This window comes from Trichechus manatus, unplaced genomic scaffold (genome assembly GCF_000243295.1).
Source record: "Trichechus manatus latirostris isolate Lorelei unplaced genomic scaffold, TriManLat1.0 scaffold00007, whole genome shotgun sequence".
In the NCBI taxonomy this organism is placed as follows: domain Eukaryota; kingdom Metazoa; phylum Chordata; class Mammalia; order Sirenia; family Trichechidae; genus Trichechus; species Trichechus manatus.
Window position 1 is genome coordinate 10,427,616 of NW_004443943.1, and position 18,891 is coordinate 10,446,506.

At 35.4% G+C, this 18,891-nt stretch overlaps 1 protein-coding gene across 16 annotated transcripts in view; it reads left to right on the plus strand.

Annotated features, from left to right (window-relative positions):
- The window catches only part of PCDH15 (protocadherin related 15), an 803,588-nt gene that overhangs the window by 630,489 nt on the left and 154,208 nt on the right, over positions 1-18,891 (plus strand). The window lies entirely within an intron of this gene.

An 18,891-nucleotide genomic window follows, 5' to 3' on the forward strand; every position in this document is an offset into this window, starting at 1 on the left:
AAAAAAAAAAAAAAAGATATAAATGAGTACATAAAGTCACCTTTTATAAAAAGCTTGGTATTTACAATGAAGAAGAGAGGTATTCACATAAACCAATACCTATGATTTGGAGCAAGTAGAAGTATTAATGAAGTACTGTTATGAACATAGGTTTTGTGAGAAAGTTAATTCACATAATTTTAGATGTTTACATTAATGTGCCTAAAAGATAAGCACAGGTAGTTGCTGACAACTCCATCATAAGTCAGTTCCAGCGTAAGTCAACTACCTCATTTTATCTTTTAATTTTCATTATTATTGCATTTTATGATCAGTACCTTTATAAATCAAATCTTTGTTTATGTTTGGAGATTGAAAACATTACATATAAATTTACAGATATATTTTAACACCGTATGTAATATGTATCACTAATGATAACATGTACAAAAAAAAAAAAAAGACGCTTGTAAGTGTGGTTCATCCTAACTTGAATACGTCATAAGTGGGAGACTACATGTAGAAGGCAGTAGAAGATGCAAGACTAGGGCTCTGGGAAGGTACGCCCTGGTGGGAAATAAAGATTTTAAAGTAATCTGACTATAGATGGTGACTGAAGTCGTATCAAAAACCTGAATCACGAAAGTATTCACTCTCAGCAATAGTTCTAATTATTTATACCTTTATCAGCATCATCACGATTAAATTGTTCAATAGGTGAAACATATGGGAATATTTACCACACTAAACCAAGTAGTTTTTCTCCATTCATAAAAAGCTGCCTTTATAATACTCTAGCACAATACTAAGTTATACAATATATTTATCAGAAAATCCTATGTAACACGTATGTGAACACTTAAAGTGTAAACTGTATGCAAAACAATAGAATTATTGGTCAATATAAGATGCATCAAATGGTCCGAACCCACTTGGAACAAAGGAGAATAAAGAACACCAAAGGCACAAGGAAAATATTAGCCCAAGAGACAAAAGGTCCACATAAACCAGAGACTTCATCAGCCTGAGACTAGAAGAACTAGATGGTGCCCAGCTACCACCACCAACCGTCCTGACAGGGAACACAACAGAGAGTCCCCAATGGAGCATGACAAAAGTGGGGTGCAGAACTCAAATTCACATAAAAAGACCAGACTTAATGGTCTGACACAGACTGGAGGCACCTCTGAAACTATGGTCCCCGGACACTCTGTTAACCCAGAACTAACACCATTCCCGATGCCCACTCTTCAGACAAAGATGAGACTGGACTATAAAACAAAAAATAATACTCGTGAGGACTGTGCTTCTTAGTTCAATCAATACAAGAGACCAAGTGGGCGGCTCCTGCCCAAAGGCAGGATGAGAAGACAGAAAGGGACAGGAACTGAATGAATGTTCACAAGAAATCTGGGGTTGAAAGGGAGAGTGTGCTGTCACATTGTAGGGACTGCAACTAGTGTCGCATAACAATGTGTATATAAATTTTTGTATGAGAGATTGACTTGAGCTGTAAACTTTCACCTAAGCACAAAAAGAAAAAAGAAAAAAAGAAGTGAGGATAGTGAGACTTCATCTCCTTTACTTTGGACTTGTTATCAAGACGGACTAGTCCCTGGAGAAGGACATCATGCTTGGTAAAGTAGAGGGTCAGCGAAAAACAGAAAGACTCTCACTGAGATGGGCTGACACAGTGGCTGCAGCAATGGGCTCAAACACAGCAACGATTGTGAAGATGGTACAGGACTGGGCAGTGTTTCGTTCTGTTGTACGTGAGGTCGCTATGGGTCGGAACCAACTCGATGGCAACAAACAACAATCTTTACATAAATGTAATTGTACCATTTACACAACTTTATACCCTGCTTTTCTTCACTTGGGCTTTTTAGCTTGTGTGTGTTTTACTTGTATCAGCTGCTAACCTAAACAAAGATTGGCAGTTCAAACCTCTCCCCTCCCCCCCAAAAAAGAATTATTGGTCAATCGCTGTTTTAAATGGCTATTTTCTCTCATGTCAGCTCTTGCAAATTATTTTCCTTTTTGCTTAGTTTGGTCCACTTTGGCTATGTGCTCCGGTTCTTTGCTGTGCGATATCTTGTTATCAGCTTTTGTAGAACTTCCCTGCATGTGTTAATTTTGATCTTATCAAGAACCAATATGGATATATACTCAACTGGTGTGTTTCTCACTTACCTAGATCAGATGCTCACAAAAAAATATATTTACTATTTGAAGTGAGTCAAAAAAACCCTCACAGTTTCATCCCGAAGAAATTCCCACATTTGTTTTCTTAAAATCCTTACCCCAAGTCTAGTTGTTCCTTGGAAGTCCTAAGAGAATAAAAAAAGTGTTATGGTGGATAACACTTCCCCTTGAAATAAGCTCAGTTTTGAGGCACGTTTGTCTGGACTTTCATTTGGAGCTCATTTCCTTATTTATAGAAGTATGCCTACAAACTTCTTTAACCATCACTTTACTTGCTGACTCTTTTAGCTAGAATATGGTAGTAATGAAGCCAAGGTCATAGATTGCATCAGGGCATTGCTCATTTAGTTTTCCTTTTTAAATGTCCTTGATTAATGCTACTTTTTAAAAATGGAAATGTTTTGTTCAGTGAATAATTACTATTTCTTACCTTCTCTACATGGAACTATTAACTGCAAATAGATTCTGTTAATAAAGTTAGAGAACAAAAAGCTAGCCAATTACCTTGTACTAAAATTAAGAGTAGTCACACGAACATATATGGAAGAATTTTTGACTCTCTAGAATAGAATTTCTAATAATTGCAAATATCTCCCTTAATTATCCCAGTTAACTTGTTACTCTGAAGTGCAAAGGCAATTTAGTAATTTTATTGCTTCCTAGGGTTTATTAAGAGAATCCTATCTAACCATCCATAATATTGCTGTAATGGATTCTGTAGTACTTGAGAACTGAAAACAATTGTTTTTGTTTTCTATCAGACAGCCAGAAAATATGGATAATAAAAAAGTCATACCAAATATGAACAGAAGATATTATTTTTTGAATAAGTACAAATAAATTGAAACTAAGTGTTATATAAGTTTAAATTTGACCTAAACCATAGGAAGAACAGTTTAAAAAATTGAGGCTGATAATGATTATTTTCTTCAATTATCCCTCCATTCTTTTGAAGATAATTAAGGAGTATATTACAGAGAATGTCTTGTTTCCGCCAAAACCATTTCCTTTTCCTCTTGAACATACAACTAAACTACAAATGCAGCCATGTGACTGAGTTCTGGCCAATAAATGTGGAACTAAGTGGTCTGCAAAATTTCCTGGCTTGACAACCTTTTCCCTAACAGATGGCTGGATGGAAAAAACACCCCGGGTGACCTTGGAAGCTATTTGTTGACAATTGTGGAAACACATGATAGAAACAGCCTAGGCCCCTGAATCATAGCTTGGAGAAGAGTCAACTAACTGGGAATAACTGTGATAGGCTGTTATGTGAGCAAGAAATTTAGGGGTTTATCTGTTATATCAGCTAGTATTGTTTCAATTAATATGTTCCACATTTTATTGGTTTGAAAAAAATTCATTGCATAATACAGTAATTGTATTAAAATGTGTGTCACTTAGCTGCAGTATTTCCCAGTTTGCCATTTATTAAATAGTATTCATGATAGAATATTTATATTCATATATGGCTCTTTTTTTTTTTTAGTCTGTTCAAGCACTAGCTTTGGGAATATGCTGACACCATTTGACATTGCTGTGAAGGCAAACACAGTCTCTATTTTTAACAGAAAACAAGATATGCAATAAACAACAATTTCTGCAAACCTCTTATTTCTTCATTCTCTAATTTTTTCAAACACATTTACTGCCTCTGCTAGATGCACATAATTCCCAGAGATTATAAACAATTATATTAATCCTTAGTTATCAGAAAGATCCCTTACATTTGAATTACTCCTTTTGGAAAATCTCCCCCTTCATTTGATCAAATTTGGGGGGAATACAAAATGATAGTACATGAGTCCTTTTACTTGGAGAGTGTGGGACAAGCATGCTCATGGGTTCCAACTGGAAAACAGTAATCGAGGATAGGTGGAATTGTGGGCTAAGGTATTTGTGGTTTTCACATATCAGGAATGTCTTCATTTCAATAATGACTTTTGAATGTCTCAGTAAAAACTAGTTGTGAACAAATGACTAGATATTAAAGAAAGGTTTTAAAGAGAAAACATTCATTTATCTTAGAATTTTGACCTGAATTATTGATACATACGTACACTCCCACCCCCAGACTCAGCTGTCTTATTTACGTTGGAATGGCCATTAAATCTCAGTATAATAATTTTAGTTAGGATAGGTTAGGCTTCTGTAACAAGAAGATCCCCAAAACTCAATGGTTCCAAGAACAAAATATATATTTTTTGCTCACATGATAATCCAAGGTGAGTGTACCCGGTGGGAGAGTATCTCTGCTCCATGCAGTCATTCAGAGACCCAGGCTGACTCAGGATCTGTGATCGTCAACATTATGTTTCAAAATAGCTCTAAGGATTGCCATTTCTGTCAGTGGAAAGGGAGAAAGGGAAAGAAGTCCATAGTGATAGATTCCCTCTTAACTGTGTGAGGCAGGGGTTGAAAATTTCACTTCAGCTCCCCTTCCATCATGAAAGTTTAGGTAAATATCCACACTTAGCCATATCAGGCCTGAGAAATGCTGTTACTTTCTGGGCAGCTGTAGCCCAACTCCACCACTATTACTGAGGAAGAAGAGAAAATGGTGTTGGTAGAGAGCTAGCATTCTCTAACACATTAAGCATTTAATTTTAGATACGTCAAGTTATAAATTTTAATTGCTGTAATCATCTTAAATGGACTTAGTTTCTATTAAGAATGTACAATATTGACTACATGAACTAATGATATAATAGAATGGGAAACATTTTTAATTGTAAATATGTATTGGAATAGTTAGATTAAATTGTTTTTAAAATAACAATAAAGAGAATGCATACCTCTTTTCTTTGAATTTAAATCAATTTTCATACACACTTTTTTTTAAATAAAAAACCTTTATTTCTAGTTATTTCAGCTTATTAAGTATTACTATCATATATTGCAAACCAAACCTTTCTGGGCTTCCAACTGAAGTTTGGTGATTTGATTGCGATTAATTACTTTCTCCAAACGTCTTGATAACAAAAGAAAAAGAAAACTTACATGGAAGAGTGTAGATGAATAAATAAGAGCTATGAGCTGTAAACCAGCTTTGTGAAGACCATCAAAAAGATATGGGAGTTGATATTTACTGTTTGGTGTAATGTTCCCCGGTGTTTCAGTTCTGCTGTGACAGAAAAGCAAAATCCATTATTCCTTTTATAGAGTTGAAAACATTTATGTGTTGAGCTACTGGTAATTGCTTAGTTGCTGGAATATAACAATAGAACTACCATTACCTTTCTCTAAAATTATAAAAGGATGAAGTAGTAGGCAACCAGCAAATCATAAACATTAGTGTAAGTACTTTAATATTTACTAAAGAAAATGCCTCCTGGGTTGCCAGCTAAGTTTTTGATGACAGATAGTGTAGGTTTATTTGGTATATAAAAGTAGCAATATAATAAAAAGTGAAATCATCCTTTCACATACTTAATCATGTTATGCCTGTGTTTCCTTTTCAAGTATAAAAGCTTCCTTACCTTCTGCTATTGATTCTTTGAAAAAAAAATAATGAAGTTTGTTAAAGTATTCAAGGATTTTACAAAGGCCATCTTGTATTTGGTTAAACAATTTTTGTTGTCCTAATTAGAAGAGAAATTTCTCACATTATTTCCTGTTTATAATACAAAATATTGGGACATTTTATGTATATCAAAAATAGATTTGGGTTTGTCTTCCCTCACACCCTGTGAACTGAATTTATTTCCTGTTGAGCTGGCTTTAAGTCATTCTTAAGAGTGGGAGGAATCTCATAATGGGAAAGCAATTTGCTCCGCAAAGATATATGTTTACTTTTACAATGGCCAAATTAACAACAATTTTCAAGCTAACTATTCACTTGGTTCTCTTGGGTTCCTAGGGTAGTTATAATATTTGAAGTAAACTCATTTGGTTACTTTCTTGACCTCTTCAGATCAGTCTTTTCTCATGTCACTTAATTAGAGTTAAATGGAGAATCAAGTTATCATCTGCTCCATCTGTCATTAAGTGAACATCTACATTATCCATTAAATACTGACTTCTTAAAATTTTTGACATGTACATCTCTCTTCATACTGTCTAATATTCCTTTCTTCTAAATAATTATACAAAAATATCCAAATTATTTAGAAGCATACTCTACTAGGTTGAATATTGTCCTCCAACATTCAGGTCTAACCAGAATCTTAGAATGTGACATTATTTGGGAATAGGGTCTTTAAAGATGTAATTAGATAAGATGAGGCCAACTGGATTAGGGTGGGCTCTAACTGCAATCACTAATGTTCTTATTAAAAGAAGACAGGCACAGAGAGACAACTAACAGGGAAGGACATGTGATAACAGAGGCAGAGATTAGAGTGAGATGCAGCTACAAGCCAAGGAAAGCCAAAGATTGCCGGCAACCACAAGAAGCTAGGAAGAGGCAAGGAGGGATTCTTCCCCTAGAGCCTTCAGAGGGAGCCTGGCCCTGCCGACACCTTGATTTCAGACTTCTGGCCTTCATAATTGTGAAAAATTACATTTATGTTGTTTTAAGCTACTTAATTTGTGGTAATTTGTTATGGCAGCCCTGGGAAACTAATACAAATAACACTCAACCAGAAATCTCAAAATGTCACAAAGCCCCGTCCTTATGAATCATTCCTCCTTCTAGTTCTTCTAGTTTTTCTTTTTGACAAACACACTTATATAGATAATTTTAATGTCTGAGTTAGAATGCCCCAAATCTTCATCTTTTCTCCTTCTCCTCTCCCCCTTTTTTTGAAACAGATCTCTTAAAGATTTTGTGGCATTTCTTCAGTATTCATTGTTGAAGAATCCCAGCCTTTCTCAAAATCTTCCCCAGGTGATTTCAACTTTTTTTCTTTTTGATAATAATTTAAGACCAAGTATTAGCCCCTACTTCACATTAATACTCTAATAATAAATTTTGAGTTATTACCATCCAAGTGATTCAGAAGTTTCTTTATTTCTGTATGCAACCCCATATCTTTATCTAAATTTATATAATTTGAGTTTCATTGGAAATAGAAAAAAATAAATTAATCTTACTCTCATAAAAATTCTATTCTCAGAATCATAGCATGTAATGGATTGAACAGAGCATAGAAATCATTTAGTCTGCCTAATAATTTAATACTTATTTCTGTAATGTCATCTTTGCCACAAAGTTGGCTGAACTCTTTTTTAAAAACTTACAGTGGTGGGGAACTCCCTTCAATCTTTGGATAACTATGAATATTAAGAAGTTACTTACTATTATTACTGTATCTATTTAAAAAAATAAATTATTCTCCATACCTTTTTCTGTGTACCTCCATTATACATATATATACACACAAGTATATGTATATATGTATACATATGTGTATATGTATTAATATATACTAAAGTTCTATATTAATAGCTGTTAAATTCATCTTTATTTTCCCTAGAACTTTTTTATTTCCCAAATGTTCATTGTTATTTTGAATTTACTCTATCTCTTTCAAAATATTAACAATTCTCCTTAACTCTAATCTCCTTAATGCCCTGTATTAGTTCAGGTCCTCCAAGAAGCAGTCACCAAGGTGAAATTTAACCAGCAAGGGTTTTTTAGGGGAAATGACTGTGTGAGAGAAATGAGGAAGAAGCAGGGAAAGGTTTAAAGAGCCTTTAAACCACGTTGCATTCTGACCCAAAGTAAAGAAGAAAGAGAGAGAAGGTGTGTGGAAGCATCCTAGATAGATGTGCTATTGCAATGAGGTTCTATAAGACTGTTGGATGCCCTCAAACTACAGTCAGCTCTCAGAGGAGTCTCATGTCTTCCAGGAATGGACCTGCCTTATCATCTCTGCTATTCTAAGTCACTATATAGAAGCAGCCCTCAGGTATAAACATAACAATAGATTTCAGAGCACAGAAACTGGGAACTCAGTCATTTGCACTTCCTGGAGTTGGAGGTCTGCAAAGTACATTTTCATGTCTATCACATGTCCATATTTCAGTCAGTTATCAACTTGGATGTTCTGAAAATGTTTACACTGTAATAATCAACAAAAACTTTTTATTTATCACCCATTTAATCTGGATGGAAATATCAAAATCCTAATAGTAGTATAAATACAAATATTACTTGAGAATAGATGGACTCTAGTATTTCAAGTAAATTATCATTCTGAAGAATGACATTTGACCTTCACCTCAGGATGATGGACTAAGACTTATCACTTGTCATCAGTTTTAAAGGTAAATATCATGGAAAGGTCAATATGTCTGGAATAGATCATAGACTATAAAAGTGAATATTGATTTTGAGTGGGAAATGTAGTATGAAAAACGACTTATCAAATTTTTTGAAAGACAATTATTTATAAGTTTTCCAGAGAAATATGCTACCTATACAAGCACACCTTTGATATTAATGTAAAATGGACAGGATTTAATGTCACATGTGCATTTTTAAAAATTCATATATTTTAACATGTAACTTCCATAAAAGCAGAAATTAAAAATTTATATTTGTATATATAAAGAAGAGAAAGGGCAAACATTCCTAAGGTATTTTTATTAAACTGTTGAACAAGTTGATACGTTTCTAACCCTCAGAGAAAACATTGTCATTTTCAATGTCCAGTGTTATACAAATTTAATAGATTAAATCCAAAATAAGAATATTATATATATGAATATCATTTTTTTAATTCAAATACCCTTTAATGAAAAAATGCATAGTCTTATCAGTTTCCTTATTAAAGTAAAAAATCAGTACTTTGCTGATTATGGTGAATTAATTTCATAGTAAATGACAATGCTAAAATTTTATACAATTTATATTTAAAATAAGATTCTTGAAATGTTTTATATTGAATAATAATAGAGTAGGTGTTATAAAAGACTATAAAGAATTGAGAGTACACCTCTGATATGCAAAAATAGAGAAAAAGTATAATTTAAAGTCCAGAGGCATTCATTTCTATACACTATGAAAAATGAAAACAATGTTATCACAGTGGCCAGGGAAATACTGAGTCAGCAGTTCTAGTTAAGATCTCCTTATGCAGAGAATTAAAATTACCTTCACTGAGGCACGCGGCAGTCATTTTTACATATACCACACAAGTTTGGACTTGGGAATTTTGAGAAAAAATTTTTAATCAATAGTACAATAGTTTATGGAGAATTGTTGGTATGCATTTCAAAGTATAGAGAAGAAAAAAGTGCGGCCTAAACATGATTAATATAATATAAAATGAATCTGCATGCAGAGAGCATCACTTGTTTGTTAAGTTTGTTTTCAGTTTAATTTAAAATTATTGCCCAATGTGAGAACTGAGTTTACCTGAAGATAACTTTTTCTGTCCCTTTATGGCAACATTAAAATCTTCCTTTTTTCAAAGATAATAGATTTTCCCTCTTTAACTATTAAAAAAGTAATTTTGACAATACTTCACTATAGCTTTCACAGGCTTTATCTGTATTGTTGTTAGGTGTCATCCAGTCAGTTCCAATTCATAGTGACTCTATGAACAACAGAACGAAACACTGCTGGGTCCTGTGCCATCTTCACAATCGTTGCTATGCTTGAAGCCACTGTTACAGCTACTGTGTCAGTCTATCTTGTCGAGATTCTTTCTCTTTTTCACTGACCCTCTACCTTACCAACAATGATGCCTTTCTGCAGGGACTGGGCCCTCCTGATAACATGTCCAAAGTAAGTGAGATGAAGTCTAGCCATCCTACTTCCAAGGAGCACTCTGGCTGTATTTCTTGTTCGTTCTTCTGGCAGTCCATGGTATATTCAACACTGTTTGCCAACACCATAATTCAAAGGGATCAATTCTTCTTCAGTCTTCCTTATTCATTGTCCAGCTTTCACATGCATATGAGGTGATTGGAAACACCATGGCTTGAATCAGGTGCACGTTAGTCCTCAAAGTGACATATTTGCTTTTTAACACTTTAAAGAGATCTTTTGCAGCCTATTTGCCCAATGCAGTATGTCCTTTAATTTCTTGACTGCTGCTTCCATGGGTGTTGATTGTGGATCGAATTAAAATGACATCCTTGACAAATTCAATCGTTTCTCCATTTATCATGATGTTGCTTATTGGTCTAGTTGGGAGGATTTTTGTTTTCTTTATGTTGAAAGGTAATCCATTACTGAAGGATGTAGTCTTTGATCTTCATCAGTAAATCCTTCAAATCCTCTTAGCTTTCAGCAAGTAAGGTTGTGTCATCTGCATATCTCAGGTTGTTCATGAGTCTTCCACCAATTGTGATGCCACATTCTTCTTCATATAGTCCAGCTTCGTGGATTATTTGCTCAGCATACAGATTGAATAAGTACAGTAAAAGGATACAACCCAGATGCACACCTTTCCTGGTTTTAAACCACATAGTATCCCCTTGTTCTCTTCTGCCTCTTGGTCTATGTACAGGTTCTTCATGAGAACAATTAAGTGTTCTGGAATTCCCATTTTTCACAAGGTAGTCCAGAATTTGTTATGATCCACCCTGTCAAATGCCTTTTCATGGTCAATAAAACACAGGTAAATATTTTTCGGATATTCTCTTCTTTAAGCTAAGATCTATCTGACATCAGCAGTGATATCCCTGGTTCCACATCCTCTTCAGAATCCAGCTTGAATTTCTGGTAGTTCCTTGTTGATGTACTGCTGTGATTATTTTTGAAATATCATCAGTAAAATTTTACTTGTGTGTGATATTAATGATATTGTTTGATAATTTCCTCATTCTGTTGAATCACCTTTCTCTGGAATGGGCACTAATATCCACCTCATCCAATTGATTGGCCAGGTTGCTGTCTTCAACTTTCTTGGCATAGATGAGTAAGCACCTCCAACGCTGCATCTGTCTTTTGAAACATCTCAATTGATACTCCATCAATTCCAGAAGCCTTGTTTTTTGCCAATGCCTTCAGTGCAGCTTGGACTTCTTCCTTTAATATTATCAGTTCTTGATCATATGCTACCTTCTGAAATGGTTGAACATCTAGCAATTCTTTTTGGTACAGTGACTCTGTATTCCTTCCATCTTCTTTTGATGCTTCACGTAAGGCTTAATTATTTGCCCATAGAATCCTTCAAAGTTGCGAATCCAATCTTGAATTTTTTCTTTAGTTATTTCAGCTTGAGAAATGCTGAGTGTATTCTTCATTTTTGATTTTCTAACTCCAGGTCTTTGCATATTTCATGATAATACTTTACTTTGTCTTCTCAAGCTGCTCTTTGAACTCTTCCATTCAGCTCTTTTACTTCATCATTTCTTCCATTCCCTTTAGCAACTCTACATTGAAGAGCAAGTTTCAGAGTCTCTTTTGACATCCATTTTGGTCTTTTCTTTCTTCCCTGTCTTTTTAATTACCTTTTGCTTTCTTCAAGTATGATGTCCTGGATGTCATTCCACAACTCATCTGATCTTTGGTCATTAGTGTTCAAAGCATCAAATCTATCTTTGAGATGGTTTCCAGATTTAGGTGGAATATATTCAAGGTCATATTTTGGCTCTCGTGGACTTGTTTTACTTTTCTTCACTTTCAGCTTGAACTTGCATGTGAGCAATTGATGGTCTATTCTGCAGTCAACCCTTGGCCTTGTTCTAACTGTGATATTGAGCTTTCCATCATCTATTTCCACAGATATAGTCAGTTTTGTTCCTGTGTATTCCATTCGGCAAAGTTCACATGTATAGTTTCCATTTACATTGTTGAAAAAAGGTATTTCCAACGAATAAGTTATTGGTCTCGCAAAATTCTGTCATGGGATCTCTCACATCATGTCTGTCATCAAGGCCATAGTTTTCAACTGCTGATCTTTCTTCAGTTTTCCAACTTTTTCATTCCAATCACCAGTAATTATCAATGCATCTTGATTGCATGCTTGTTCAGTTTCAGACTGCAGAAATTGGTAACAACTTCAGTGCCCTAAATCTCTGGCATTAGTGATTAGTTCATAAATTGGAATAATAATTGTATTAACTGGTCTTCCTTATAGGCTGTAGATACTATCCTATCACTGTCAGTGTTGTACTTTAGGATATATCTTGGAAATTTTTTTTGATGATAAACGTGCCACCATTCTTCAATTTGTCATTCCTGGCGGAGTAGACCATATGATTTTTTAATTCAGAATGGCTAATATTAGTCCATTTCAGCTCACAAATCCCTAGGATATTGATCTTTATGTGTTCCATTTCATTTTTGACGACTTTCCATTTTCCTAGATTAATATTTCATACTTTACATGTTCTGATTATTAATGCATATTTATGACTGTTTCTTCTCATTTTGAGTCATACCACATCAGCAAATGAAGGTCCAGTAAATTTTATTCGATCCACGTCATTAAGATCAACTCTACTTTGATGAGGCAGCTCTACCATAGTTGTATTTTGAGTGCCTTTCAACCTGAGGGGCTCATCTTCCAGCACTATATCAGACAGTGTTCTGTTTCTATTCATAAAGCTTTCACTAGCCAATTTTTTCAGAAGTAGATTGCCAGGTCCTTCTTCCTACTCTGTCTTAGTGTGGAAGGTCAGCTGAAATCTATCCACCATATGTACCCTGCTGGTATTTGAAATACTGGTGACATAGCATCCAGTATCACAGCAACATGCAAACCACTACAGTATAGCAAACTGACAGATGCATAGTGGGCTCTCTCTGTACCCACATGGAATTTAATTTCTCCTGTACATCTTTAAGGTTGCACTTGACATTTGCTTGTGTGGAAGAGTGAAGCAAGTCTTCCAGCAACGAAGGTCTCATGTTGAACTGTTTAGAATTTAGAATTTAGAGCACAATTTTCCATATGAAGAATGTGTTATTATATAAGCCATTCTTCTTTCATTGCATTATATCTATGGGAAATTTTGGTTCAAGTAAAATGTTTAATACATTATCTTTTTTATTAATAATTGATGAAACTTTTTTTGAGGCAAATAACATGATAGTTGACAGCGAAGGCTCTGCAATTAGAACCTTGAATTCTGAGGTTTGAATCTAGAATTATGAGGTTTGAATACCATTTATCAGCTGTGTGAACTTTGGCAAGTTACTTCATAAATGAGAAAATACATGAAAGAGCTCTGTACAGTTCCTAGTACGGACAACATGCTTTTAAAGGTGTTATTATCGCTGTTATTATCATTTAATAGGCCTATGCCTGGTGTATGGACATGCAAAGATTTTAAAAATATGGTGCTTGTTTGCAAGGAGTTTATGCACAAAAAGGAAAGAAGCAATCCTAATTGCCTAGGTCTTGTGGCTGTCTCCAAGTGATAAGAAAAATTCTTCTGCTACTGTGGTTGAAACCAGGACGTGAAGATGCCATATCATCAAAGCCAGAGACAGTGTCAAGAAGTAATTACCTAAAAGCAACTAGACTATGAGGAAGAAAAATTGTAAGCTAAGAAAACAAAAATATCACAATCCCATTTATTTACCATCTTTGGAGAAGTGTCATCACCAGCTTCTTAATGGAAAACAAAAGGAAAAAAGAACAAGAAAAATATGAGGGATATATCACTCTAGTTGCAATGTGGAGAATGAATTTCCACTCAATTTGAATATTATTGTTGTTGTTAAGTGCCATCGAGTTGGTTCCAACTAATAGCAACCCTATGTACAACGGAACTAAACACTGCCTGGTCCTGTGCCATCCTCACATTTGAATATTAGTTTCAATAATCAATCATTTATTATAAATATGATGGATACATGTATATATATATATATGTATGTATGTATAAAATCACACCTGTTGCCATCGAGTTGATTCTGATTCATAACAACCTGTAGGACAGTATAGAACTGCCACACAGGGTTTCCAAGGAGCAGCTGGTGGATTTGAACTGCCAACCTTTTGGTTAATAGCCATAGCTCTTAACCACTATGCCACTAGGGCACATGTTCTCTCCTTCTCTCTCTCTCTCTCCATCCTCACTTCTAAGAAAAATTCTGTCTGTACTTCTTCCAAGACAGATTTGCTCATTCTTCTGGCATTCCGTGGTATATTCAATATTCTTCACCAACACCATATATATATATATATATATATATATATATATATATATATATATATATATATATATATATGATCTTTTAATACTTATAAACCATGTAAGTACTTCAACTATTGTCTTATAGAGGTATATTCCCACACATTAGAGTCAAGGAACTGATGCCTGCCCAGGATGATCACAATCAAGGGAGGACCCCCTTACAGAGTGGTTTGTGAAGCTTATGTCTATCTCACTGATGCTCTGTTTTACTTGTGTGTTTTCAAAAGTTCCCAGAATATTCCATGATCTCTGATTTTAGATGAGGGTAGGATGATATAGAAGGAAGCAGAGAATCAGGGTTATTTTTCTTTAAATTTTACTAACTCATCAAGTGTCCTTGTCCAATAATTTATTCAACAAACATTTATTATCTAGGCACAATACTATGTCAGTTAAGTAAAACAGAATAGATAATAGGGCAGGCATGACCCCTCTAAAGTTTACAATCTATTAGAAACAATACACATTGAAAAAAACTATTTACAATGAAGTAAAATTAATGTCAAGTCCATAAGGCATTAATTTTTTTCCTCATGCTGACCATGAATATTTAGTGATTACATACAATGCACTGGGAATAGTAGTGCTGAGAAAATATGCATGATCTCTACCCTCAGAAATCTTATAATGTATATAACAGGAAAAATTTAATCAAATGATCACAGGAATCAGACTATAATTGCAAACTACGATAAACAATCTCAAAGTAAAAAGCATGGTTTCGTGAGTGCACATAGCAAAGGCAGAACAGTGGGGATGGAGAGATCAGAGAACATTTCCTAGGGAAATGGCAGGAGTTGAGATCTGAATGGTAATTAGCCTTGTAGGTGAAGGGATGGGGAGGAAACTGCACATGTAAAAACCCTGAGTTAGAAAGGAGGAAGACACATTCTTAGAAGTTAAAAGTCAGTACGGTTGAAGAAACAGGAGCCCTGGTGGTGCAGTGGTTAAATGTCCGGCTGCTAACCAAAAGTTCAGCAGTTCGAACCCACCAGCCACTCCACAGGAGAAAGAATTGGTAGTCTGCTTCCGTAAGGATTACAACCTTGGAAACCCTATAGGCCAGTTCTGCTGTGTCCTAATAGGGTTGCTATGAGTTGGAATCAGCTTGACGACAATGGGTTTAGTTTGGTTTGATTTATGGTTGAAGAAGAGAGAATGAGGATAAAGTGATATAAGACTAGGAATTAATTTTGGGCATATTAACGATTTGAGTTTTTATCCTGTGAGCACTGGAAAATCATGTAAATATGATGTTAGCTGTGGGCTTGGGAAACTCAGTCATGGTGACATGATTAGAGGTGAACTTTGAAATGATGACTGGCCATTGTGGCAAATTCAGACTAAAAAGTAGTCAGTGGATAAATATGGGCTGGTCAGGGGGTCAAGCAAAGAGTAATGAGATTTTGGATTAGACTAGGGGCAATGGTGATGGAAAGAAAGGTGTGAGACCTACAAGAATATTCTCAGACAAAGCCGTATTAGAGTAGAAACCTAAAAGATGGATAAGAATTAGCCTGAAATAGTATGTGTGAGGAAGAGGGAATAAAACCAAACCAAACCCATTGCCGTACAGTCGATTCCTACTCATAGTGACCCTATAGCAACCCTATAGGACAGAGTAGAACTACCCCATAGAGTTTTCAAGGAGCGTCTGGTGGATTTGAACTGCTGACCTTTGGGTTAACAGCTGTATCACTTAACCACTACGCCACCAGAGTTTGTGAAGAGAGAATAGCATGCATAAAAGTCCAGAGGAGGAGAAACTGTAGAAAGCTCTAAGAATTTAAAATCCAATGTGGAGCATGAAGATCTCTGGGGGAGAGTAGTTGGTGATGAGTCTGAAGAGGTAGGTAGACCTAGACTGTGAAGGAATTTATGAGTCATATTAAAGATTTTGGTTATTATCACAGAGATATTTGAAGGCATTGAATGTTGCTAAACAGAAAAGTGGCTTAAGAAGAGCTTTATGTGAAATTACTCTGTGCTTTCACATTCTGTGTTGAAAATAGATTTTTACACAATTTAAATATTGATTTTCTATCGTGGCATTTTTTACCAAATTATACCAAATTATATTTACCAAATTATAATGGTAAGCACATTTATCTCCAAACTGGTGTTTAATACCTGTGGCATTTACTTCAACCTCGTCTAGTATGGCATTTTATGACTGGTTAACTTTTCACACATGCTTCTGTGTCATTAAACAACATATTTAAGACAAAATCACACAAAAATAGACTTATAGGAGAGGATATATAAGGCAATTGCAAACAAGGGAAATTGAGCTTGCTATATTAATGCCAAATAATGTATGATTAAGAACAGAAATAACTAAACTTTTGATAATGTATATCTTTGTCTTACTAAATTATGTATTTCTTAAGTGAGAGGACTAATTTTTCTACTTTACTATATACACATAGTGTCTAATAGCTAAGATCATATAGTTTATTGCCCAGAGTGGGGTACTTTTGAGAGTAAATGGGGACAATATTAATAATTGAGCTAGGGCAATAGGTATAAACAGGGACTGACACAGGTAAACTGAGTCATGTGATCATTGGTACCTCTAAATACAGTACTTTGTTCATGATAGGTATCCTATAAATGCTTGGTGACCTACTACCCTGGTATTGTGACTGGAGTTGTATTAAATGCAGAATTTTTCCCCAATGTGTGTCAGTTATATACTGCTACATAACTTGTTAGGTGTGTCCAGTTAGTTTTGACTCATAGCAACCTCATGTACAACAGAACGAAACACTCCCCGGTCCTCTGCCTTCCTCACAATCGTTGCTATGTTTGAGCCCATTGTTGCAGCCACTGTGTCAGTCCATCTCCTTGAGGGTCTTCCTCTTTTTCTCTGACCCTCTACTTTAGCAAACATGATATCTTTCCCCAGGGACTGGTACCTCCTGATAACATGTCCCAAGTATGTGAGACAAAGTCTCACCATCCTCGCTTCTAAGGAGCATTCTGGCTGCACCTCTTCCAAGTCAGATTTGTTCATTCTTCTGGCAGTCCATGGTATATTTAATATTCTTCATCAGCACCATAATTCAAAAGCCTCAATTCTTTCTCAGTCTTCCTTTTATATTAAGTCTTTAAATTTGGGAAGATTTGCTATATAACTAACCTTCCCAAATTTAATGACTTAAAACAACAGTAATTTTCTATTTCTCATGATTCTGTGAGTTGGCTGGACAGTTCTTATGCTGGTCTCACCTGGGTACACTTATGTATATGCATTCAGCCAGAGGGTGGGATGGTGGTTGAAATCTCTGGAAATGGTTGGGCCTCTGGTTTCATGTGGTCTTTCTTCCTCAAGGAGAGTAGTCCAGGTGACGTCACATGCAGCCTGAGGGCAGAGTGGAAATCACAAGGTTTCTTGAGTCTGAGACTCAAAGTCACACAGTATTACCCCTCCCTCCAACACACAACCACTTCTCCTGTTCTATTGATCAAAGCAATTCACAGGACCATCCAAATTCAAAGGGAGGCAAAATAGACACCACCTCTCGATAGTGGAAATAGCAAAAAAAAAAAAAAAAGTGTGTCCCTTCTTAGTTCACTACATTCTATCTTCTGTTCACAATTATTTATATTTTTCCTACATAAAAAAAAAAAAAAACTCTCTTTCAAGATCTCCAAAAATTTTATCCCATTATGGCATCAGGCTTGAACTTAAGAATCTCATCATCAGAATCAAATCCAGATGTAGATAAGATTCCTTAGGTGCAGCTTCTCTTGATTCAAATACCTGAGAACAAGATACCTGCCTAAAGTATGATGATGGAACAGGAACAGGAAAACCATAATAGATACTCTGATCAAAAAGAGAAAGAATAGGAAACACATAGCAGTCACTGATCTGTAAAAATTCTGCACTTCAGCTGATCACAAGCTGCTGGTTCCCACCTACCCTTTCAAGTGCCAGTTGCCATTAAGTGAATTCCAATTCATGGCAACAACAGGAAAGGTTCCTCTAGTAACGTCTACTTTAGCCTTGAGAGAGTGGGGCCCTAATCCGTTGTTTTCCTCTGTTCTTTGCTTCATTTTATGAGTTGCCTTCCTCTTTTAATAAGAAATGGTCTATGTTTACTGCTGTGTAGCTTTCTTGTCCTGCTTCTTGGCAAGACATCTCTTAATTTTGAAATGCCTCAGTCCCTTTCAGTTCTACCTGGATAGGCTTTTGCCAAATGAACTTTCTTAAAACTTGTGCGGATTTTCTAGAAATCTTATTAAGGTTTGCCCTGTGCTTTAAAAGCCATACCCATAATTCCTTCTGAAATCAGCCTCTCTCTAATTTAGGTAGGTAAGACTGCTGTGGAAAACTACTCTTAAGCTTCTTAGAAGCCCTTTCGTCTAGCTGAGAGGATTTACTAGCCATTGACTCAGATCTGTCTGAGGTCTTACCAGATCAACCCTGTTTGAAGTTTACCTGGTGGCTATTTCTTACTTTGAGAATCTTTTGCCAGCTGGAAAGGATGAAGATGAGAAACAGTTTTATTTTCCAACTTAGCAAATTCTGGTTCCTTTATATTGTCTCTTATTTCTGCTTGCAAACTTAACAGTTCCTCCTTTAGCTCACCTCTCTCTGTTTGTTTGTTTTTTTTTTTTAGCACGTCGTCACATGCACATAGAAGAACCCAGGTG